Source organism: Phacochoerus africanus, chromosome 12 (genome assembly GCF_016906955.1).
Source record: "Phacochoerus africanus isolate WHEZ1 chromosome 12, ROS_Pafr_v1, whole genome shotgun sequence".
Lineage (NCBI taxonomy): Eukaryota > Metazoa > Chordata > Mammalia > Artiodactyla > Suidae > Phacochoerus > Phacochoerus africanus.
Window position 1 is genome coordinate 24,702,447 of NC_062555.1, and position 14,052 is coordinate 24,716,498.

Here is a 14,052-nt window from a genome sequence, read left to right on the forward strand (position 1 = left end):
GCTCCCCTAGCCACTGCAGATTCTAATATTGGATGCAGTACAGGCTGTGCTTGCAAAGCAGCCTGGATTTAGCAAATAAGGATACAGAGAAACAAAAGCACTAAAAAGCAAAAAACAAACAAACAAAAAAACTCCATTTGTGCAAGAGTATATGACTTGGGGTTTCTTTAATAAGATACTTGTATTTCAAAGGGCAATAAATTCCACCTACGGAATGGATTGGGAAAACTTTTATTTACCTGCATGTCAAGAGTCCTGGGAACATTTGAGTTAAAGAGCTATGTTTTTGCAAAGCAGCCTGGATTTAGCAAATAAGGCTACAGAGAAACAAAAGATAACAAAATTTTAGAAATCATACATTTGGAGTGTGTATGTATAAGTTCCCCCTACCCCCTGCATCACTGCCCCACACCACTTAGCTAGCTACTACTCAGTCTTGCTAGGCATTAAACATTAAGGAATTAATCATTTAAATAATAATAAAGGGGAGCTCCAGCTGTGGCAGCATCTAGGGATGGGACACAGGTTCCTTCCCACCCCACACAGTGGGTTAAGGATCAGGCATTGCCACAGCTGTGGGTTAGATCCTACCTGTGAACTGGATCTGATCCCTGGCTTGGGAGCTCCATATGCTGTGGGGCAGCCAAAAATAAAACTAAAATTTAATAATGAAGGCATATGGAAAACATTGAAATGATAAGAGAACAAACATCCCCAAATGCAGGCCTGAAAGAGGCCAGGGTCAGGAAGTGATGGGAGGTAACTGTCTGAAAAGCTTTTGTATAGAAGGTGTTCATGCAGCCAACAGACCTTTGCCCAGTGCAGGTGGTTCTCCTCTGCAGAGTCCCCCAGGCCCAGAGGCAATGCTCCTGGGGAAGCTTCCCCAGCAACCTTTCTGTGACCTCGCATGCTGAGTGTTGTCTTAGCTACAAGGTGGAAAATGCAGTCAGCCACCCCATTATTTCTGGGGTTGCTTAGGAGTTAGGACCCTCCCTTGACCTTCCCGCCTTAAATATTCTAGCTCCCATTTCTAATGGTATTTTTTCCCCTACATTATTTTCAATAGGACTTGTTAGTGCTTCTGTAGAATACTAGGGTAAAAATGAAAAGGAAAACAATTCTTATTCCCATAAGGATAAATTGGGACAAGGGAGAAGCCTCAGAAGACCTCAGTGGGAGGAGTTCCCATCATGGCTCAGTGGTTAACGAATCCAACTAGGAACCGTGAGGTTTTGGGTTTGATCCCTGGCCTCGCTCAGTGGGTTAAGATCCAGGGCATTGCCATGAGCTGTGGTGTAGGTTGCAGATGCAGTTCGGATCCTGCGTTGCTGGCTGTGGCGTAGGCCATGGGCTACAGCTCCACTGAGACCCCTAGCCTGGGAACCTCCATATGCTGTGGGTATGGCCATAGGGAGAAAAAAAAAAGAAAAAGAAAAAAGAAAGAAAAACCACAATGGGAGAGAAAACCCAGTCCTCAATTCCTGGACGCCTTTCTGGGGCTTCAGCTCTTGCCTCACTCATGTAATTACAAGGAGGAATATTCCGTGGGTACACCAATCCGAGCCTGAAGTCCCCTTGAAAACACATGGCCTTCTGGAAAAGAGGCTGGGAACTGGGGCAGGAAAGGGCACAGATCCTGACTTCAATAATAATTAGTGCATGTCCCAAAAGTTAGTCAAACCAGTGGGAAGTCAGGCATTGGTGAGAAAGTCTTTTGTCTTCTTCGGTAATGTTTCTACATCTACAAATGGTGACGAGGAAATGATGTGCATAATTTTTCATGTTTTCTAGTAAGTTGCAAGATTTTCTTTCTTTCTTCCTTTCGCCACCCCTGTGGATATGGATGGTCCCCTGCCAGTGATCAAATCTGAGCCGGAGCTGCGACCTACACCCAGCTGCAGCACTGGATTCTTAACCCATTGTGCCTGGTAAGGGCACCTCCAGAAAGACAAGCTGGATCATTAACCCACTGCAGCACAGGGGGACTTCTCAAGCAGAATTATTGACATGCAAATTTTAATGCACTTCATCTTTCTTGCATCACTGAGTTGCCTCTGGTGGCTATAGCTGATCAATGGGGGCTCTCACCCTTCCTTGATAAAAGTGCCAGGCTGGTGGCCTGGAGCCAGCCTTCCTTACATTAACCTACCCAGGAGAGGCTGACACAATGGCAAGCAAAGGTTTGGCAGTGCCCCTCTTGGGTAAGGAGGGACTGGCACCCATACAGTTTCCTAGGTGGATCCCATGCTGGAGGAATGGGGAATTGTGGAACAGAGGTGTGGAAAAGGCAATGAGAGTTCTCACTCAGAGGCCCAGAGGTGAACCTGGCTTGCACCCTGAGAACTCCCAGCCCGTCAGAGCCTGACTCACCTCTCCTCTCTACAACTCAAGGCCTTAAAAGTGGCATGTGCCTCTACCAATCAGAGCCAGGATCTCCTCTCCTGTCCTCCAATCAGGGCTTGTACCTTCCCCCCACCCCACCAATTCTCCTTCCAATCAGAGCCAAGCTTCCTACTCCTATCTATCAATCAAGGCTGTGGAGAAAGAAAGAAAGGTCTTTTCATTGAAGCCCGCAGGAATTATTTGCTTCATCCTCCAGATGTGCAGACTGCATCCTCCAATCTGTGCAGAAGGCTGGGCCTCCAGATCTTTGTTACTGTAGAGGAAAGAAAAGGGGAAGAGCAAACAGAGGGAGGGCAGGGCAAGGTAGGGCAATTTTGGGGATTTAAATTTAATAGGATTTTTTCCTTTTTTAAAAATATCCCTATTTGTGGTGTGAAAACAAAGTGCAGAGTGGAAGAGTCAGGGTGAGAACCACCCCTCCTGGCCTGCAGATGTGGCTTCAAGCTCACTGTATCAGAAGTCACCCCATTCTCTGGGCTTTGCCTCCTCAGCGTGGTCCCACTCTGGATATGCTCAGCTCTCGAATTCCCCTCATTTTCTCCTTCCGGCTCTTTGGATTGATTCTGTTTGGGAGTGTTTGCTTTGGCTCCAATCCTATTTCTGCAGGAACACTGTCTTTCACGTTCCCTTTTGCTCCCATAAAACTAGATTAAAGGAAGCCCTCCCCCCACCCCCCGCGCCACGTCACTGGTTGATAAGATTCTGACATATCGCAGGAATAGATCAAAAACATAGCTCTTTAACTCAAATGTTCCCAGGACTCTTGACATGCAGGTAAATAAAAGTTTTCCCAATCCATTCCGTAGGTGGAATTTATTGCCCTTTGAAATACAAGTATCTTATTAAAGAAACCCCAAGTCATATACTCTTGCACAAATGGAGTTTTTTTGTTTGTTTGTTTTTTGCTTTTTAGTGCTGCATTGGCTGTAGCCACCGGCCTGCACCACAGCCACAGCACCTCAGGTTCTAAGCCACGCCTGCCACCCACACCGCAGCTCATGGCAACACTGGATCCTTAACCCACTGAGCAAGGCCAGGTCTCAAACCCGTGTCCTCATGGATACTAGTCAGGTTCATTACTGCTGAGCCATGACAGGAACTCCTAAAAAGTTTATTTTAAGAAAATAAGTCTTACAGGTGCTTTGGCTTCTAGGACCCTGTTCAGGCAGAGATCTGCATCTGTGAAAAAAAACTGGTTAATGGACAGTCATCAAAAACCTAGAGTCGGGGGTTCCCGTCGTGGCTCAGGGGTTAACGAATCTGACTAGGAACCATGAGGTTTTGGGTTTGATCCTTGGCCTTGCTTAGTGGCTGAAGGATCCAGTGTTGCCGTGAGCTGTGGTGTTGGTTGCAGACATGGCTTGGATCCCGCGTTGCTGTGGTGCTGGCCTAGGCTGGTGGCCACAGCTCCAATTAGACCCCTAGCCTGGGAACCTCTATATGCTGTGGGAGCGGCCCAAAAAATGGCAAAAAGACCAAAACAAAAACCAAAACCCATATAGTGATATATGAGTCCATATGCTACTGATATGCCTTAAATACATTAATTACAAATTTACTTTATAAAACTGGGATTGGTTGGTAAACACAGTGGTGTGCTGCTAGAACCTCCTTCGAGGAAATATTTGTTGCCTCGGCTGCTCCAGACACTGACTGTGGTGAAATTACCTGGTGACCTAGCTGCATTCCAGCTGGGCTACAAAGGTTCTGAGAGATAGTTGCTCAGGGTAGTTCTGTGAGTTCATTTCCTATATAAACTCCATGGCAAGCTCACATTGTTTTTCCTCAAATAAGAGATTCCACAGACTAGGCCTTGACCTTGACTGAGAGACTGCTCTTTTGGTTGTAGCCTCAGGAACTGCTTCAGCTTCTGAGATGCCTCTCCAACATCACACCCCTCCAGTGCCTCACACTGAGCAATGGGTCAAAGCCAGGGTTTGAGGACCTGCTCACCTCAGTCCCAAGGACGACTCTGAAGGGCATTCTAGATCCAGAGATCCCTGTGGGTTGACCAAGGCTGTCCTTGAGCCTATGCTCAGGTCCACTTTGACCTCTTCCCACTCCTGCTTTGGTCCCCTCTCTCCCAGAGTCCCTGAACTTGAGGATGCTCCTTTACAAACACGCTGTGCACTAAACTCCACTTTGGAGTCTGCTTCCCAGGGAACCCATCCTTCAGAGAACTGTGCCTGTTCTCTGCTCTGTGCTGGTTGTTGCACACTTGAGAGCTGCCTTCAGAATTTGGACATAGGAGTTCCCATCGTGGCGCAGTGGTCAACGAATCCAACTAGGAACCATGACGTTGCGGGTTCGATCCCTGCCCTTGCTCAGTGGGTTAACGATCTGGCGTTGCTGTGAGCTGTGGTGTAGGTCGCAGATGCGGCTGGGATCCCGAGTTGGTGCGGCTGTGGTGTAGGCTGGCTGCTACAGCTCCAATTAGACCCATAGCCTGGGAACCTCCATATGCCACGGGAGCGGCCCAAGAAATGACAAAAAAAAAAAAAAAAGACCCCCCCCAAAAAAAGAATTTGGACATAGATTTCACTCAATCTACGAAGCTGTTGGTGTTTCCATTGTGGCTTGGCGGGTTAAGTTTGATCCCTGGCCTTGCTCAGTGGGTTAAGGATCTGGCAATGCTGTGAGCTGCAGTGTAGGTCACAGATGTGGCTTGGATCCAGCGTTGCTGTGGCTATGGTGTAGGCTGGCAGCTGCAGCTCTGATTTGACCCCTAGCCTGGGAACTTCCATATGCTGCAGGTGTGGCCCTAAAAAGGAAATAAGTACTTAAATAAATAAATGAAGTGGACTTACTGGAGAGCTTTGCAAGGCAATTTTGTAATGAGATCCAGTGATCCCGCCACAACACGGATATATAGAACTTCTGGAGTGTATACCCCTGAGACTGTCTATGCCACAGCATGGAGCCTGGAATGTTTCAAATCATGTCGATTGAATGAATAAACCATTCAATAAAGAGATGCCCATATGGACCTGGTGCAGCTCCCTTGCACTCTTCTTTGTGTTTATGCGTCTCCTCAGCTAAGTTAGAAGTTTCTTGAGGTCTGGGAACCTGGCTGGTTTTGTCTTTGTAACCTGCTCTCTGCCTTTCCAGTGGAGGTTTATTAATAACCATGACAGTCCCTCTGGGGTTGAGGGACTCCTCTCTTTCCTAGGATGTAGGCACCAGCTCCATTTCCCAAAGCAGCCCCTCCTCTCTCCCATCTTGTCCCTCCCACCTCTGCAGGTGACCTCAGATGTTACCCCTACAAGCTTGGGCCCTCCTCCAGGGCCATCTGTCAGGGATCTATGTAATGAGCCTTCCTAACCACTAGAGGGCAGGCTGCACTAGCAGCACAGATATGACCAATGGGTAAAATGATCTAAAATTTATCTAAAACCAGGCTACTTTGGGAGTTCCCATCGTGGCACAGTGGTTAACGAATCCAACTAGGAACCATGAGATTGCGGGTTCGATCCCTGCCCTTGCTCAGTGGGTTAACGATCCGGTGTTGCCGTGAACTGTGGTGTAGGTTGTAGACTCGGCCCGGATCCCGCGTTGCTGTGGCTGTGGTATAGGCTGGCAGCTGCAGCGCCGATTAGACCCCTAGCCTGGGAACCTCCATATGCCGCAGGAGCGGCCCAAGAAATAGCAAAAAGACAAAAACAAAAACAAAAACAATAAAACCCAGGCTACTTTGGAGCTGGTATAATTACCCCAGGACATGAGATGTAAGCAGGGGTTTTGCCAGGCCAACTGGGACGTATGATCACCCTAATGAGTCCCAGGGCCTGGAAGGAAGAAAATGACAGTTTTTTAGGTTCTCTCTCTCTCCCTCACATGCATGCAGGCAGTATGTGATCCCCGGGCCAGGGATCAAACCTATGCCACACAGCAGCAACCAGAGCCACAGCGGTGAGAATGCAGGATCTTCAACTCGCTAGGCCATCATAGAACTCCTGAAAATCAGGGGTTTGAGGAAGGTGGACACCTTGTGTGTCTGTCATTTGCTCAGGAGTAATCTCCAGGGACCTTCCAAATAGCTGACAATTGCCTGAGAGCCTGAAATCAAAGGAGGATGTTGTCTGTAAACACTGAGCGTGTGGAACAGCTTTTCTCAGAGGCATTCACAGGGTGGGCGTTTCCTCCTGCTGTCTCTGACAGGGAGGTGGAAGCAGCTCAGAGAGGGAGTTTGGTAAATGCTGGTGCTATTCTGGGAAATGGTAAATGCCCGCAAAAGGCATCCAATTCTCCAGAGGATAGCTCAGAAGCAAACACAGCTGTAAACACAGCTGCCCCTCCTGTCCAAGTGCCCATGGGGGCTGGGTCACTTCCTGAGTTAGCAGCCCTGCCTGTTGAGTCCTCTGAATGCAGCGACTAGCTTACACCAGCGTGAGTTCGAGGCTCCCCACTGCACAATCCACTGACCCATCTTGACTACTGTCTAAAATGCTGCGATGAACATAGGATTCTAGTTGTCTCTTCGTCATACGGATTCGCTGGATCAAATGGTAGTTCTTTTATTTAATTTAATTTATTTATTTGTCTTTTTAGGGCTGCACCCTGGCATAAGGAGGTTCCCAGGTTAGGCGTGAATCAGAGCTGTAGCTGCGGGCCTACACCATATCCACAGCAAAGCAGGATTCGAGCAGAGTTTGCGACCTACACAACAGCTCAAGGGCAATACCGGATTTGGAGTCAGGAGAGCAGGCAGCATCTCGGGGAAGAGCCCCTAAGAGAAGGCTCAGCAGCCTCGCGGGCGTGAGGGGCGGGGCCAGTGCGGCTGCGCGATTTCCCACCACGGTGGAGCGTGGGCGGGGCTTTGAGAGCACAGTGCGCAGCTGCGGCGGCAGAAGCGGCATTGCAAGCAACGGAGGCGGAGGCGGAGGCGGCGGCGGCGGCGGAGGCGGCGGCGGCGGCGGCGGCGGCGGCGGCGGCGGCGGCGGCGGCGGCGGCGGCGGCGGCGGCGGCGGCGGGCGGCGGGCGGCGGGCGGCGGCGGCGGCGGGCGGCGGCGAGGCGGCGAGGCGGCGGCGAGGCGGAGGCGGAGGCGGCGGCCGTCGCGCGACCGGCGGCGGTGGTGGTCACAGGGCCAGCGGCGGCGGCGAGGCAGTCTCGCGGGGGTCGCCTGCGGAGGCGGCGGCAGCGTGGCGGCGGGGGCGGCTGGCCCCCTTGCGTGGGCCACAAGGGAGGCGGTTAGTGCTTCTGGTGGTGCGGCAGCCGCCTGAGGCGCAGGAACCCAGGACGCAGTGGGTTCCAGGCGTAGCTTATGTGCCACGATCATGGCGGAGACTCAGCAGAGGACTTTCCACTGGGTGGTGTTCAGCCTGTCTGGCTTCCCTGGCGAGTTCGTGACGGAGGAGGTGGCTCGGGAGCAGGTGTCCCTAGAACGGGAAGAAGCTGCAGCAAGTGCTGGAGTTGGCGGCCATGAAGCTGGGTAAAGGGGGCGCGCGGGGGTGGGGGACTCCAGCACGGGGCTCCCCCTGCCACCAGGGCCGCTCGCCACTCTCTCCCTGGAGCCTCCTTCTCAGGGCTGAGGGTTCTAGTCACGTGAAATGAGCATTTCGCTCGCCCTCGTGCTCCCCAAGCCCTGCGGGAGGACAGGAGGAGGAGAGCCAAGCTTCAGATCTTGCCCTAGCTTTGTTTCATTCCCTAAACTAAAAAAAAAAAAAGAAAAAAGAAAAAGATAAGAAAGAAAAAATTAGCTCCTTGGATATCTCTTTTGGCAGGAGGATCCTCGCGGGGGAAATAATCAGGAACTTGAATGTCTCCTTCTCTGCCCCGTCCCCTTCTAGAGCCCGGGGGCTCCTGGTGGTCTTTTGGTGTTTCTGTGGATACACAAGCAGAGAGAGCACTGGTGTCCCGGGATGGTTTGTGCTCTCCCTTTGCCTTGTGTTTTGGAGATGGAAGAGAAAGCTTAAGAGTTTCATGGATAACATTGCTGTGGCATTGATTTTTTGCTCATGAGAATTCTTCAGCAGTCCCACTCTTCATCCGGAACCATTTTTAGGTGTTTTTGGCTTGGAAGTTTACTTATTCTTGCTTCATTCATTCCATATGTTTTTAACTGAGTGGTCTTTGTTTATGGCAGATCCCAGTCTAAGTGCTGGGGAGAGAGGTGTGGGGAAGAGAGAGACACAGAGACCCCACCCTTGTGATCAGTGCGGGGGAGGGGGAAGGGGGGAAGGAGGAGACCTCTGATTTAGGAGTCGGTGGTCTTGAAACTTGGCTGTTAAATTTCCACCCATTGTCCCCTGGTACAGACAAATAGCCCCTGGTGGAGTTCTGGTCATCCTTTGTGTTTCTCTTTAACCTGCATCTCACTTAGAATTGCATCCAGGGTCCTGTTTATGGTGGGAATTGTCACCTGTTTGGTTGTACAGAAGCTACCGTGTAGCCTAGACTCACCTACAACTCTTCCTGCTGCCCCTAGGAAATACAGAATCTAGACCAAAGAGCTTTTCGGTCTGTCTGTATTTTTCCAAGAGAAGGACTTTCACTCTTAAAATAGACTCTTGCATTTCTTTTTCCTGTTGAACAAGTGTGTTGTCTAGTTATCTGTTTGTGGTGCTCAGGTCAAGTTTTGGCCGGGAGTACACCTTGAGCCCTGAAGCCTGCCTTCCTTAGGGTAATGGATTCAGTTTATTCCCATTATCTGCTTAATTGGGAACCTGCGTGTTCGTGCCTAGACGGCTTTTCACCTGCGTCCCTGTTTGCCGTGTGGAGGTTGTTGTTCACGACCATCCTCTCTCTCATACTCTTCTTGTCAGACGTAACTGTTGAATAGTTGATGAGAATCTACTTTTATGATACAATTCTTTGTGGAGTGGAAGTCCACGCAGTCATGGACAAAGTATCTGAACAGTTGTAAAATCTTCTCTTTGCGGCGTTTTCGCATTCCTGATGTTAGACGTCCTTTGAGAGGTTAGTGATGGTTTTTGTAGTCACTCTTAGCATCACCTCTGTTTCCCTCCTGGTAGTTTCCTTTTTTCTGCTAGGAACAGTTTTATCTTTCGTTTTAGAGGGAGAGTCCGCTTTCAGTATGTGCAGTAAGTTTGCCGTCACTGGTTACTAGGAAAAGAAGATTTGGGAGATTTCACTGCTGTATCCGGATTTGCTTAATTAACACAGTTTGTTTCTGAGTTTAGGAAGACCGACACTGCCGTCTGAAGTTGGAATAATAGTCTGTGCTGTCACTAATCCAGCCTCCCTTGATGAAATGGCTGAACAGGCAGCGGTGATCCTCAGTTGTGTCAGACCAGTAAGTAATCACCACTTCTTTGTATTGGAACAAGGAATCTGTTCATGTCTAGCAGAATGTGGTAGTTCCTGTTCCAGAGAAGCATAAGGGCAGGGGGCAGAAGACCTGATTCAGGGCCTTAACTCCACTTGGGACGTGTTTCCTTCTCATAAGGAGCTCATGGATATAAGCAAAGTCTCCTGAGAGAGAGACTCCAGGGGTGTGCTGGTTGAATTTAATGGTGACAGCTGTAACGGCCAAACTTTGTTTCTTTTGTACTGCATGCCCCTTAAGTAAAACAGTTTGACCCTGTGCCCCGAATGTACTTTTTATGGATCTTGACGTTACATTTGGGATTACTGTACCAGGCTATATGTTAAGGACATGTACCAAGAAAGAGATTCAAAAAGGAGTCGTTCCTTGATTCAGTGTTTATTGGTTGTTATACCCGTATGGCCGTAGTCTGGAGACGTCATGGGAATAAAACAAAATCACTCGTGGAGCTTTCTGTCTGTTGAGGGAGACCAGTAAGGTTATGACAGTCGGTAAATGACCAGTGCTCTGAACTCTAGAACAGGGAGAGCAGGTAAGGAGATGGGCACATCAGTCTCTTGTGAGACGGGTGGTGTGGGAAGGTCTGTGTGAAGTCCTGAGTTTATACCGGGAGCCATAGGTAAGGAAGCCTCACTGGTAAGCAGATCTGGAGATAGAAGTTGAAAGTCACCAGGAGATCTGTTGGAGTTGCAATGGAGGGAGTAGGTAAGAATTTTCAGGGAGAAGGGTGGGCAGCAGCTGTGGGGGCAGTTGTCCACGTCAGAATCCCCCGTGAGGCTCCTGGAACACAGGTGTCTGGAGTCTCCCCCAGACAAGGTTTGGCTGGAGGGGGTTGGGGTGGGACTGAGTAACCGGCATGTTGAACGAGCGGCCCAGGTGATTCGAACCCAGTGGACTCCTGACCAGCCTGAGATATCTGGAGGTAGAATAACCAAGAGAAAGGCCAAAATCTCTAAATGTGTTTCAGACGGTGAGGTGTCAAAATCACCCGATCTGATCCATTGAGTCCACAAGGAAAATAGAGCTTTGGCTGGTCTTCATTTTAATCTCAACTGTATTTCCATTTTATATGTGTTTAACCTGTGTGTCGTATCAGTAGAGTCGTTCATGTAAGTGATTTGTAAACCGATTCACATGGCTGGTAGATGAGGGAGTTAGGATGTGGACTTGGGTCTTACTGCCTGGAAAGCCCTTGTTTGTTCCTTGGCACTGCATTGCTTCAGCAGTTTGATGTGGTTGGTCGAGGAGGGCCCAGAACTGAAACACATCTGCTCTTCTTGAGGAGGAGGAGGAGGCGGCTATGGAGTCAGGTGGAGAGGAGGCTGTTTGGCCTCCTGGAAAGGGTCCTTGCAGTGCCCTTTCTTTTCTTTGCAGTGTCCCTGTACTTGTTTTTTTTTTTGCTTTTTTGTTTCGGGCTGCCCCCGCATGTGGAAGTTCCCAGACCAGGGGTGGAATCAGAGTTGCAGCTGCCGGCACAGCAACGCTGGATCCTTAACCCACTGAGCAAGGTCAGGGATCGAACCCACAACCTCATGGCTCCCAGTCGGATTTGTTAACCACGAGCTAGGACAGGAACTCCCCTTTTAGCTGTTTCTTTTGAAGGCGAGAGGAAACGGATGATCTCCTTTCTCCATCTTATGCTTTGAGGAGTGAGAGAAGCAGAGGAGTTTGTGCTACTCCTTACCCTGCCCTCACAAAGGGAAAAATGCCTCGTGCTTCCTTTGAAATGGGACCGACTCTCATATGTTAACTATTATATAGTGACTTTTTATTTCTAATAACGTGAGTTTGAGCAAGAAATAACTTGGGAGATTCAAAATCGATGATGATACATACTGGAGTTCCCATTGTGGCTCAGCGGGTTAAGGACCCGCCTAGTATCCCTAAGAATGTGTGTTCCATCCATCCTTGGCCTCGTTCAGTGGGTTAAGGATCTGGGGTTGCCGCAAGGCACAGTGTAAGTTGTGGATGTGACTCAGATCTGGGTGGCTGTGGTGTAGGCTGGCAGCTGCAGTTCCCCCCCCCCCCAAAAAAAATAATATAGACTCAAAATATCTACTCCGGCCAGTATTAAACGTATCCCCTCCAAGCCTTCCCTGGTCCGGTTTTTCTTTATTTTGGCAGGTAGTGCATTCGTTGTCGGTCTCAGGAAGTCCAGTGATTTCTGTCTTTGAAGTACGTCTCATCCTTAGTCCAGCCTTCGCCTTCCTTCATCTCTTACCTGCCGGGAGTTTGGGTTTCCAGTACCACAGGTCGAGTGATGTGTCTGCTGTAATCTTCGACCGCCATCCCTTTGAAAATCCTCCAGGAGGACCCAGTCCTGCCGAAAAGATCACGTTCAATCTTGAGAGCGTGATACACAGGGTTGTTCCGGATCTGGCCCACGTGTTTCTTTCCAGACCCCTTCCTTACCGCTCCCCGCTGGGCTGCTCTCTGGTTCGGGTATCCGGACCAGCCCACCCCTCTCTTTTTTGCACTTTTACATACAGTTTTTCCTTTATTTGGATTTTCTTTTCCCTGGCAAATCCTACTGTTCTTCCGAATTCAACTCCCATCATCTCTTCTCTAAAACTTTGGTGTGTTTTCAGTTGGAGGTAAGCACACATTCCTCTGTCGTTCCGTCATGTCTGTATTTATACTGTGAGGGTCAGTGTATTGCAGTTCTTTTCCCATTTTTTGAGATTAGGCTGCTTTCTTTAATATTTGATAGCTGAATAACCAAGACTGTGCTTCCAAAATTCAGTGATATCCTTTCACTTGCTGAGTAAGAGGAAACTGTTTTTTGTTTTTTTTTTTGTTTTTTTTTAATTCCCTCAGTACCGGTTTTATGGAGAACCTGTCGTAAGAGCATGTATTGAAAATGGAGCTAGCTGTACTGACATCTGTGGAGAACCTCAGGTATGTAAAATGAAACGGAAAGAACAAAATTACCAGCGCATCTTTCTGTTCCAGTGAAAAATATTTAGTGCAATATTGCAGATATATTTTAGCAGGTGATGGCTACTCCTTAGCATTTAGAGATGGAATTTCATTGAAAGCATGGTGGTGTGATTTTAGCTTCAGTTTTTTTTCTTCTAACCACATTTATTTCAAGTCCTTTGTATACAGAATGCGTTGGTGTTTATAGCCACTGTGTGCTGTAAACAGAATTCATGAAAATCAAACTTGCTCAGAGTCATGCAACTTGTAAATAGAAAAAGGAGGACTTGAGTTGAGGTTTGCCTGCCTGCTGGAAGTGCAGTGTTCATAAGCCCTGAGCTACACTGCCTGCTTTATAAGTGTAACCGTATATGTCCCTAGAATCTCTCCTGACTCCCCTCATCAGTGTGCCATTAGAATGTATGTTTAGAGCTTAGCAGTTGGTGATGTATATTGGAAAGTGTAGGAACATGTAAATCACCAAGACTGATAGGAGAAGAGGAAGGAAACATGAAGCAAAGAAGGAAATGATTTCTATCTTATTTAAAATATTTGAGAGCAAAGAAGATGGTGAAAAGCTTCTAAGTGATAAAGTCCTATGGAAGTGATATCAAAACCTAATAATGATATAGACTACATATAAATGAGAAACTCAAATAAATAGAACCCAATATAAAACCGGGCCAAAGATGGAGTTCCTGTCGTGGCTCAGTGGCTAATGAATCCGACTAGGAACCATGAGGTTGCGGGTTCGATCCCTGGCGTTGCTCAGTGGGTTAAGGATCCGGCATTGCTGTGAGCTATGGTGTAGGTTGCAGACGTGGCTCGGATCTCGCGTTGCTGTGGCTCTGGTGTAGGTCGGTGGCTACAGCTCCGATTCGACCCCTAGCCTGGGAACCTCCATATGCCATGGGAGCGGCCCAAAAAATGGCAAAACAAACAAACAAAAAACCCTTTCTTTTTTTTTTATTTTCCCACTGTACAGCAAGGGGGTCAGGTTATCCTTACATGTATACATTACAATTACATTTTTCCCCCAGCCTTTCTTCTGTTGCAACATGAGTATCTAGACAAAGTTCTCAATGCTATTCAGCAGGATCTCCTTATAAATCTGTTCTAAGTTGTGTCTGATAAGCCCAAGCTCCCGATCCCTCCTACTCCCTCCCCCTCCCATCAGGCAGCCACAAGTCTTTTCTCCAAGTCCATGATTTTCTTTTCTTTTTTTTTATTGTTATTTTTTTTTATTTTTTATTTTTGTCGTTGTTGTTGTTGCTATTTCTTGGGCCGCACCTGAGGCATATGGAGGTTCCCAGGCCAGGGGTCGAATCGGAGCTGTAGCCACCGGCCTACGCCAGAGCCACAGCAACGTGGGATCCAAGCTGCATCTGCAACCTACACCACAGCTCATGGCAACACCCGATCGTTAACCCACTGAGCAAGGCCA

At 48.6% G+C, this 14,052-nt stretch overlaps 1 pseudogene; it reads left to right on the forward strand.

Moving 5' to 3' along the window:
- The first annotated feature begins 7,677 nt into the window (after positions 1 to 7,677).
- Positions 7,678 to 12,663, forward strand: LOC125112451 (saccharopine dehydrogenase-like oxidoreductase; annotated as a pseudogene).
- The last annotated feature ends 1,389 nt before the right edge of the window (positions 12,664 to 14,052 follow it).